This window comes from Lissotriton helveticus, chromosome 3_1 (genome assembly GCF_964261635.1).
Source record: "Lissotriton helveticus chromosome 3_1, aLisHel1.1, whole genome shotgun sequence".
Classification (NCBI taxonomy): Eukaryota; Metazoa; Chordata; class Amphibia; order Caudata; family Salamandridae; genus Lissotriton; species Lissotriton helveticus.
Window position 1 is genome coordinate 490,301,780 of NC_136061.1, and position 8,556 is coordinate 490,310,335.

Below are 8,556 nucleotides of genomic sequence, written 5' to 3' on the forward strand. Positions count from 1 at the left end.
TTTCTTTTATGGGTACCATTTGTCTGTAATTTTGGCGATGACAGCAACCTGTGCTGTTCCCCTGGAGAAGCCCTAATTAGAGTTTAAATGTGTGGTGATGTGTTACACTGATGTCATATGGAATGTGTTTAGCCTGGTGTTCTCTAGAAGGCAGTTGTTCCCTGGATGCCTATGCTGTGCCAGCTTCGGTGGCTCTCTCCTACAGAATAAATACCTTTAAAGATATCCAGTGTCCTGACATCTTTACACTGGCGACGGAGGATGGGTGAACCGAATATACCACTTCGATGAGCTTGAGTGAACCGAATTCCCTTTCACGATGAGCTTCTAAGACTCTAAGCTCCCCAACCTCTGTGACACCACGCTTTAAATCTACACCCTTGACCTCGACATCCACGTGAGTACATTTACTCTTTCTTATCATGGACTTCCATAGCCAAGGGAGAGCCACCGCACAGCATTTTTTTTTTATTTTACTAACAACTCTGCACACTGCATTTCCATTTCGTTTTCACCGCCTACCTTGCAGTTGTCCTAACATTGGAAGTCCTGACGAACTTTCCGACTGCACTACTCGAAATACTTGGAAGATTTGGTCACTCGGGACAGCGCAAGGCCGTTTTCGGCACTCTTCCTGCTGGCTACTGGGCGATGTTTCCCCTCCGCCTCCTCGGCTCAAATGATGATGCATGAGAACCTTCCGCTCCTCTCAGCGAAGCGCTCACGTCTCCGCCATCTCATTCTACACGTCGCTCTGCTGACGCTTCGTATCATCGCTCCTCTCCTGTGCAGTGTTCCATTTCTTTCTTCGACAATTCCATGACGCTTGAGAATTCCTTCACGTCGTCACACTCAGCCTTTCCAGTGTTTGTTAAATCACGCTGACACACACAGCATTTTCACATTTAAAGGATTCTGTTTTATTCACGCTGACACACACAGCTGTTTTAGTGTTTGTCAAGTCACGCTGACACACACAGCAATCTCCAGTGTTTGTCCAGCACATTCATCAATTAAGAATTTTTATGAAACTACTCTGACTCACTCATCGAAAGGAACTCAGTATTTGTCTTTAAATAAAAGCCATCAGCTATTCTTCAACGCCACCTTGTGGCCAAAGTCATTTTTTTTTCACAAAAAAATAAAAATAAAAATTTCTTCTCTCTTTTTCCTTCCCCTTACACAGAATTTGCATCCTTTTGTCTCTTTTAATCAACTATGCAGAGTGTTATACCCCCAGCACCTTTTCTACAAGATCCTGGTGACCCACCTTTAGAGTGGAAACTATGGTTCAGATCTTTTAATGCTTATTTAGGAGCTATTGATGGTCTTAGGTATAGAGCTGAAAGGAAGAAGAATCTTATGTACTATCATTTGGGAGTAGAAGGACAAAATGTTTTCGATCATTTGCCTCCATTTATACAACCTGAAGGTGGGAATTTAGATGAATTTGAACAAGCTGTTGCGCAATTAGACAAATACTTCACTAAAACTAAAAATCTTGTAGTTCATAGATACAAATTTTTCACTAGAACTCAAAAATCTGATGAGAACATTGATAGTTTCATAACTGCCTTAAAAGTCCTTACCGCTAAGTGTGAGTTTGAAAATTTTACATCTCAATTGATAAGAGATCAACTTGTTGCTCGTTGTTTTTGTAAAAAGACGCAACAAAGGCTTCTTACTTGCAAAGATCCTTCATTAGACAAGGCTGTAGATATTGCTAAGAGCATAGAAACTTCTATTGACGGTATTAAGCAACTTGAAACTGCTCTATCTAATTCCACTGTTTCCGGTGCAGTTTCTTCTAAACAACATTCATCTATCGACAAACTTCCTACTCCTCTGAACCAGAACACCTCGAGAGGTTATATCAGAATACCGTATGGATTTAGAGGAAGTAGCAATTTCATTCAAAATAGACAACTATTCAACTCAAGAATGTTCTGCTACAGATGTGGTTCAAACCAACATGTTTCCTCTTTCAAAAATTGTCCTGCATCCAATCAACAATGTAGTCAACGTGGCAAAATGGGTCATTTTGCTAAGATTTGTATGAGTGGTAAGAAAAGCAATGTCAGATGTGTCATAGATGATAATGAAGAACTCATTAGCAATGTACAAGATGGTTTACAACAAGTTGATATTCAAAATGATGTCACCTGTCATAATTATGTGGTCGTAGTTAAACAACAGTTCAACAAGGAAGAAGTTTTTCATGTACCTGATCCTGAAGTTGATGTTTGTATTGGTCGCAGTCACATCCAGCTATTAGTTGATACTGGAGCTCGCATAACTATTGTTTCACACGATAAGTTCCTCAATTATTGGAGGGACAAAAGTCTCCTACCTCCTGATGTTCTTACTGTAGCTTTTGAAGGAAGCAAAATTGAATTACTAGGTTATTTTTGGGAAAATATTACCGTGTTTGGAGTAACTATCAAAGGGAAAGTTTATGTAGCAAAAAGGGGCATAAATGTTTTAGGTCTCCTACACCAAGCTGAATTTGGTTTAACTATTAGACCTGGTAGAACAAATCCAGTTTCAATTGATCAGTACAACAACAATTCAGTATCACATATCTCTAGTGTATGGGAGCATAAGTATAGCAAAATGTTCGAGGATCGTTTGGGCAAAATCACAAACTTTCAACATTTTATAAAAGTTAAAGAAAATGCATGTCACGTAAAACATAAGTTACGCAATGTCCCTTTAAGCATCAGAAGTGATCTTTCTAAACATTTACAAAGCATGTGTAACCAAGGAATCATTGAGAAAGTCTAATCTACTCTATGGCTTAGTCCCATTGTTTTAGCTAAAAAAAGATCAGGGGATTTAAGGATGTGTGTGTACCTAAGAAGCCTCAATGAAAATATCTGGGTTGATGGTTTTCCCCTTCTTCGCATTGAGGAACTTATTGCCAAAGTTGGATCTTCGTCATGGTTTTCTAAATTAGATCTCACAACAGCCTACCATCAAGTTGAGCTACATCCCCAGTCTAGACATCTGACTGCATTTGTCACTCCTGATGGAGTTTTTCAGTTTTGTAGACTTCCCTTTGGGCTAGCTTCGGCAGCCGCCGTTTTTCAGAGGCTCATGACTGAGATGTTTTGTGACAATCCCAATGTCGTAGTTTTTCAAGATGACATCCTTATCTTTACTAAAACTGAAGATGTCCATGATATCCCCATTGACCAAGTCTTTAGTACCTTAGAAACTAGAGGGGTTACCTTACAGAAGAGTAAATGCATTCTCAAAGTGAAAGAAATTGAGTACCTCGGTCACATTATTTCTAAGGAGGGCATTAAACCCAGACCCGGTTTAATTAAAAGCATTGTTGAAGCACCCCCTCCACAAAACAAAGAACAACTAAGTTTATGAAAAATTTTGCAAAAACCACGGAATGTTTTAGAGAGCTACTTAAAAAGGGTAATGTGTACTTTTGGTCAGAAAAATGTGAGGAAGGTTTTCGATTCATTAAGGAACATATTCTCAAAGCCACTGCACTCCAAGCTTTTGTTGAAGGCAGACAAACTCTTGTCACTGTCGATGCCTGTGAGTATGGTTTGGGTGCTGTTTTGTCACAATATTTTGAAGGGAAAGAACTTACTATTGGGTTCGCATTTAGAACGCTCCGACCTGTTGAACGGAAATATTCCGTCATAGAAAAAGAACTTTTAGCCTGCGTTTGGAGCGTTGAAAAATTTAAATCTTATCTATGGGCCGGTCATTCATTCTCAAAACAGATCATCGACCCCTCATTGATTTTCTATCTGGTAAAAATGTAAAGCACACCACAGCTCGCTTAGCTAGACTTTCTACAAAACTCTTAGAATATTCATTTACCATAGAATACATTCCTGGTGGAAGAAATTCCAGAGCCGACTACTTATCTAGATTACCCATTGAGGACACTGATGAGCAAGAATGGGAATGTGAAATTGAAGAATGTTTTGTAGCTCATATCAGTCAAGATAATTTGTCCTTCAAGGAAGATTGTTGGGCACTAGAAGTTGATAAGGATCCTATACTTAAAGAAGTTGTTGAATTAATAAAGAAAGGGTGGCCAAGAGAAAAGTGTCTTTCACCAGATTTACAGATGTTTTGGAAGGTGAATGATGAACTTTCGGTGGAAGGCGGAAAAATTGTCAGAGGCAACAAATTAGTACCTCCCTCGTGTTACCGTGAAAGAATTGTGTTGGCTGCTCATTCTGGTCATCTTGGTTCTACCATTACTAAGAGGAAGGTTAGAACTGATTTTTGGTGGCCTAAAATGGACTCTCAGATTGATGATTTGGTTAAACAATGTTCCCGATGTAACACTAGCGATAAAGTACTAGTACTTGAAGGAACGAGTTATTCCCCTGTCTCTCCTCCTGAAAGGGCATGGCAAAAGTTAGGAATGGATTTCTTGGGTCCCTTTCATATCTTACCTTCAAACTCAAAGTATTTTCTTGTTCTGATTGATCATTTATCAAGATGGGTTGAGGTTGAACCTATCAACATTCCTAATTCTAAAAGCGTCATTAACTGTTTAAATTCGATTTTTCTCAGAGAAGGCTATCCTGAAGAAATTCTTACTGATAACGGCGTGCAATTCGTTTCCGAGGAAATTAATTCTTTTTTGCGTGCCTGCGGTATTAAGCACACTTGGACTCCTCTTTATCACCCACAGAGCAATGGCAAGACAGAAAGATTCAATAGAGTTGTAGTTGAGTGTGTACAAGCTGCTTATAGATCAGGATGTTGTGTGTTTCAAGCGGTAAAAGATTTGATCTGGTCATATCGCACTTCTCCTCATGTTTGTACCAAGTTCAGTCCTTTTGAACTCATGAGGGGAAGAAAAGCTCCATCTCAGGTTTACCCTTTTTGGATGGTAAAGTCATTTCAGCATAATTTTGAAATGAAACACATGTGGGACTCTGCCAATCTAAAGTCCACTGAGATGTCTTCAAGAAATTGTCAATCTATTCCTGCAAAGCCTTCTCAGGAACTTCCTATTGGAGATTGGGTTAAAATTAAGAATCCCATGTTTGTTAAAAAAGGGTTGTCTAAATTTTCTGCTTCTCAGAAAATTGTTGATATTCGCAAGAATGCCGTCAAATTATCCAATGGAAATTGGTGGAGTACTTCCCGTGTTGCTAGAGATCCCAGTATTTCATCTGTTCCTGGTTCTTCATCTACCCCAAGTTTTTCTTCTGAAATTGTCAAAAACGGTAACAAATGTATGGAAAATAGTAGTAATTCTAGGTCGAGCAATAGGAAATGTAACAGACCACAATATTTAAAGGACTATGTTTAATTTTTAGTTTTTTTTTTTACTTTCTCCTCTCTGAACGTCTATATTGACATGCACTTATTTTTCTCTTCTAGCTTTCATGTTCCATTAGTTTTCTTCATTGTTTCTGTTATTGAGGGGGGAGGTGTGGTGATGTGTTACACTGATGTCATATGGAATGTGTTTAGCCTGGTGTTCTCTAGAAGGCAGTTGTTCCCTGGATGCCTATGCTGTGCCAGCTTCGGTGGCTCTCTCCTACAGAATAAATACCTTTAAAGATATCCAGTGTCCTGACATCTTTACAAAATGTTATCGTTATCGGGGGTAGCTCACACTTCCCTATTAAACCCCTCCCCGACTTCACACAGACTGAGGGTCGGCACATTGTCAATCTGATTTCGGCTGATTGTCACAAACAGAATGACAATGGGCCCTTGGGTAGTTACAGCAGAGGTTGTGCCTACTCCAGCATCTGCCTAGGGAATGGCATTCTGTTGTTTGGAGCTATGCTGGAAGCATTATCTAAAATCTGAATTAATGTAGACCATCTTTGCATGAACTCGTGAGAATTATACGGTGAAGGTATTTGATTAATCTAGATGTTTACGTTGCATTAATGTCCTACATAGTACCATTTAAAACACGTTTCATATTATTAGTTATCCAATAGGAAAACCTGACTACTACTCCGTTCAATAGAAAAAATACCTTTCAGATGTGCTCTATACAGTGGACTCTCCCTTCTGAGTGATCTGGGGGGAAAAGGTTCAAAACCCACCAATAAGATGTAGTTGCACTCTGGCATATGTAGGGTAACCTACGTCAAAAGAAAAGGGTTTTCAGCAGTCATTCAAGCTATATTCAACATGTCATCTGTACAATTCAGAACATAGAACACCACATGATGACAAACTCAGCTGAAGGTAACAGGGTTGACCCACAGCTGAATAGGTACATTCACTGATATATTAGCTATGCAGGTTTTATCTGCATTCTCCACCATCTCCAACGGTAGATGTTAGGTGGATTGGTATTTCACACACCTTGAAATCTGCCTGATCTGTGTTCACTTGGACAAGTTTTGCAATATACTCTGGGCATGCATTTGCTGTTTAAAATATCTGAGTCATGCAGTGAAAGGCATGGAAGGGCATCTATAGAAACTGGTGAAAATTATAGAAGTAGCTGTGACTCGATGTTCTAGGTCCTGCGTAAGAAATTGGATTGTAAACTGGTGGGCAAGCTGTGCATAGTTTTTGTCGTGAATTTTTGTCCTGAATTTTACCCTTTGTCCTTAATTGTTTTGCTCTGTGTCCTGAATTTGCGCCCATGCCAGTTGGTCACCCTAGTTGCAGACTATGGCTTCGGTGTTTAGAATATTGAAAATGATTCACTTCGGAAATGATGAGACTGTGAAAGAACTATAACGAGTCTCTTTGAATTTACATGAGTCAGTGTAGGGTGGTACTGCAGTCAAGTTAAGATTTTGAGGGTGAGGGCAGAAATGGACAGCCGATAGAGATCCGTCTCAGCACCTGCTTTTAAGAAGTGCCAATGCTGAGCACTGGCAGGACCCGCCCCACTAAAGCCCTGCGTATGACAATATGAAAGAAGCATGTGAACTGATACAAATACTGTACCTCTGTAGAAAGTACGTATATATAACTGCTAATAAACACAAAGTATCATTTCTTCACGGGTGCTTACATCAAATGAAATTAATTCATGCCCTGAATCTTTGCTTTAAAAACAGACTTCTAAATGAAACTCTTCGACTTGTAAACTTTTTACGGACACTATGGCTGCAGATCATACTTTCTGTCACCAATCTGAGCTCATGATAACAAATGCTGCAATCCTATCAGCTGGCCGCCACACGTTAAACCACTGGTTTAATAATAATCCCTGCCAATAGGCTACTTAGGGTTTCAAACAGTTGACGCACAGATTGTTGTTGGTTATTCCTGAGGTCAGCGCAGCTGACCCAGGGGTTGACATGACACCATCTACGCTGGAGGGCAGTTTCCCTGTTGCAACAGTTAAACTATGTATTATTTCACCAAACAAGCCATGCAATGCAGTTTTATTGCGCCCGACTCGCAGAGGCTTTGAGGAGGAAATCGTATAATGAACAGCACTTCCCAGCAGACGGCCTCGTGGTGCCCTTTGCTTACCGGAGGACGTGTGGAAACTCACACATAAAAAACCTGCAACGAGCAAGTCTGCTGAGATAACACAAAGCCCATTCTAGAAACGTTCCCTCGTCTGACGAAGTCATTACATTGGTACTATTTATAAGATTAATTTAGAAAGAAGACAGAGGAACACCACTTCCTTACGAGCAGGCTAGGGCGGGTGTAAATACCTTTAGTCTACAGCAATGCAGCGTTCCATGCTCTTGTGGATGAGGAAAATGACTCTGCCGTCACTGACCCGGAAGAGGAAAGTCCCTTTTGCCTGAAATTGCCTCTCACCAGCGGAGAAAACAAGTAATGCATTTGGTAATATCGTGGCTTAATAAATGAAGAGCATTGATGGAGAAATGAGTTCCAAACAATAGAGTACGTCTTTGGACAGATGCCCTAAATACAAGATGAATATTATAGATAGAGGTTTGTTTACGATATATTTTGCAAATTGCATAGCATTTTTTCAGCATTCTTTCCAGACTCTTGAAACGCTTCATGCAGTCTATTGAGAGGATTCACCGTAAAAACAACCGCTACATTTGCTTCCTCGCCGGTAGTGACTGCCACTTATTGCAGTATTATACCTCTACTTGTATCTTGTGTGCTTATGTAACATGCACTCCGGTCACTTTTTCCTCTTGTATTGTAACATATCGTTTGATACCTCTTTTTTGTTTGCTTTTGGTACGTGCACAACTGTCACTTTTGCCTCATGTAACGTAACGTTTGCTTTTGTAACATGCCCACTTGTAATTTTCTCCTCATGTAACGTTACTGTTCATATTGTGAAGCGCTCTGACCCCTTCGGGTAAAGTCCACGCTATATAAAAACGCATAAAATAAATAAATAAATAAAATGTACTCATGGGTGGACCCGCTGCAAATGGAGATATTATGGAGCTGGGAACCAGACATGCCAAACCTCCCGATTCAGGCGGGAGACTACCGATTTGAAGGCTAGTCTCCCGCCTCCCGATTCATGCATCTAGAAACCCGATGCCAGCACGTTTTGTTTATTTATTTATTTATTTAATGCATTTTTATAAAGCACAGACTTTACCGGGAGGTGTTAGAGCACTGTACAATAGA

The 8,556-nt window shown here is 40.0% G+C and overlaps 1 protein-coding gene across 6 annotated transcripts in view; it reads right to left on the reverse strand.

Annotated features, from left to right (window-relative positions):
* OSGEPL1 (O-sialoglycoprotein endopeptidase like 1) overlaps positions 1-7,752 on the reverse strand; it is a 429,995-nt gene extending 422,243 nt beyond the window's left edge. For all 6 annotated transcript variants that reach the window (XR_013609033.1, XR_013609031.1, XR_013609032.1 and 3 more), the window contains exons 1-2: positions 7,644-7,752; positions 2,225-2,371 (exon numbers count right to left, since the gene is read on the reverse strand). The gene's annotated coding sequence lies outside the window, so the exon portion shown is untranslated. The remainder of the gene's footprint in view (positions 1-2,224; positions 2,372-7,643) is intronic.
* Positions 7,753-8,556: the final 804 nt, after the last annotated feature.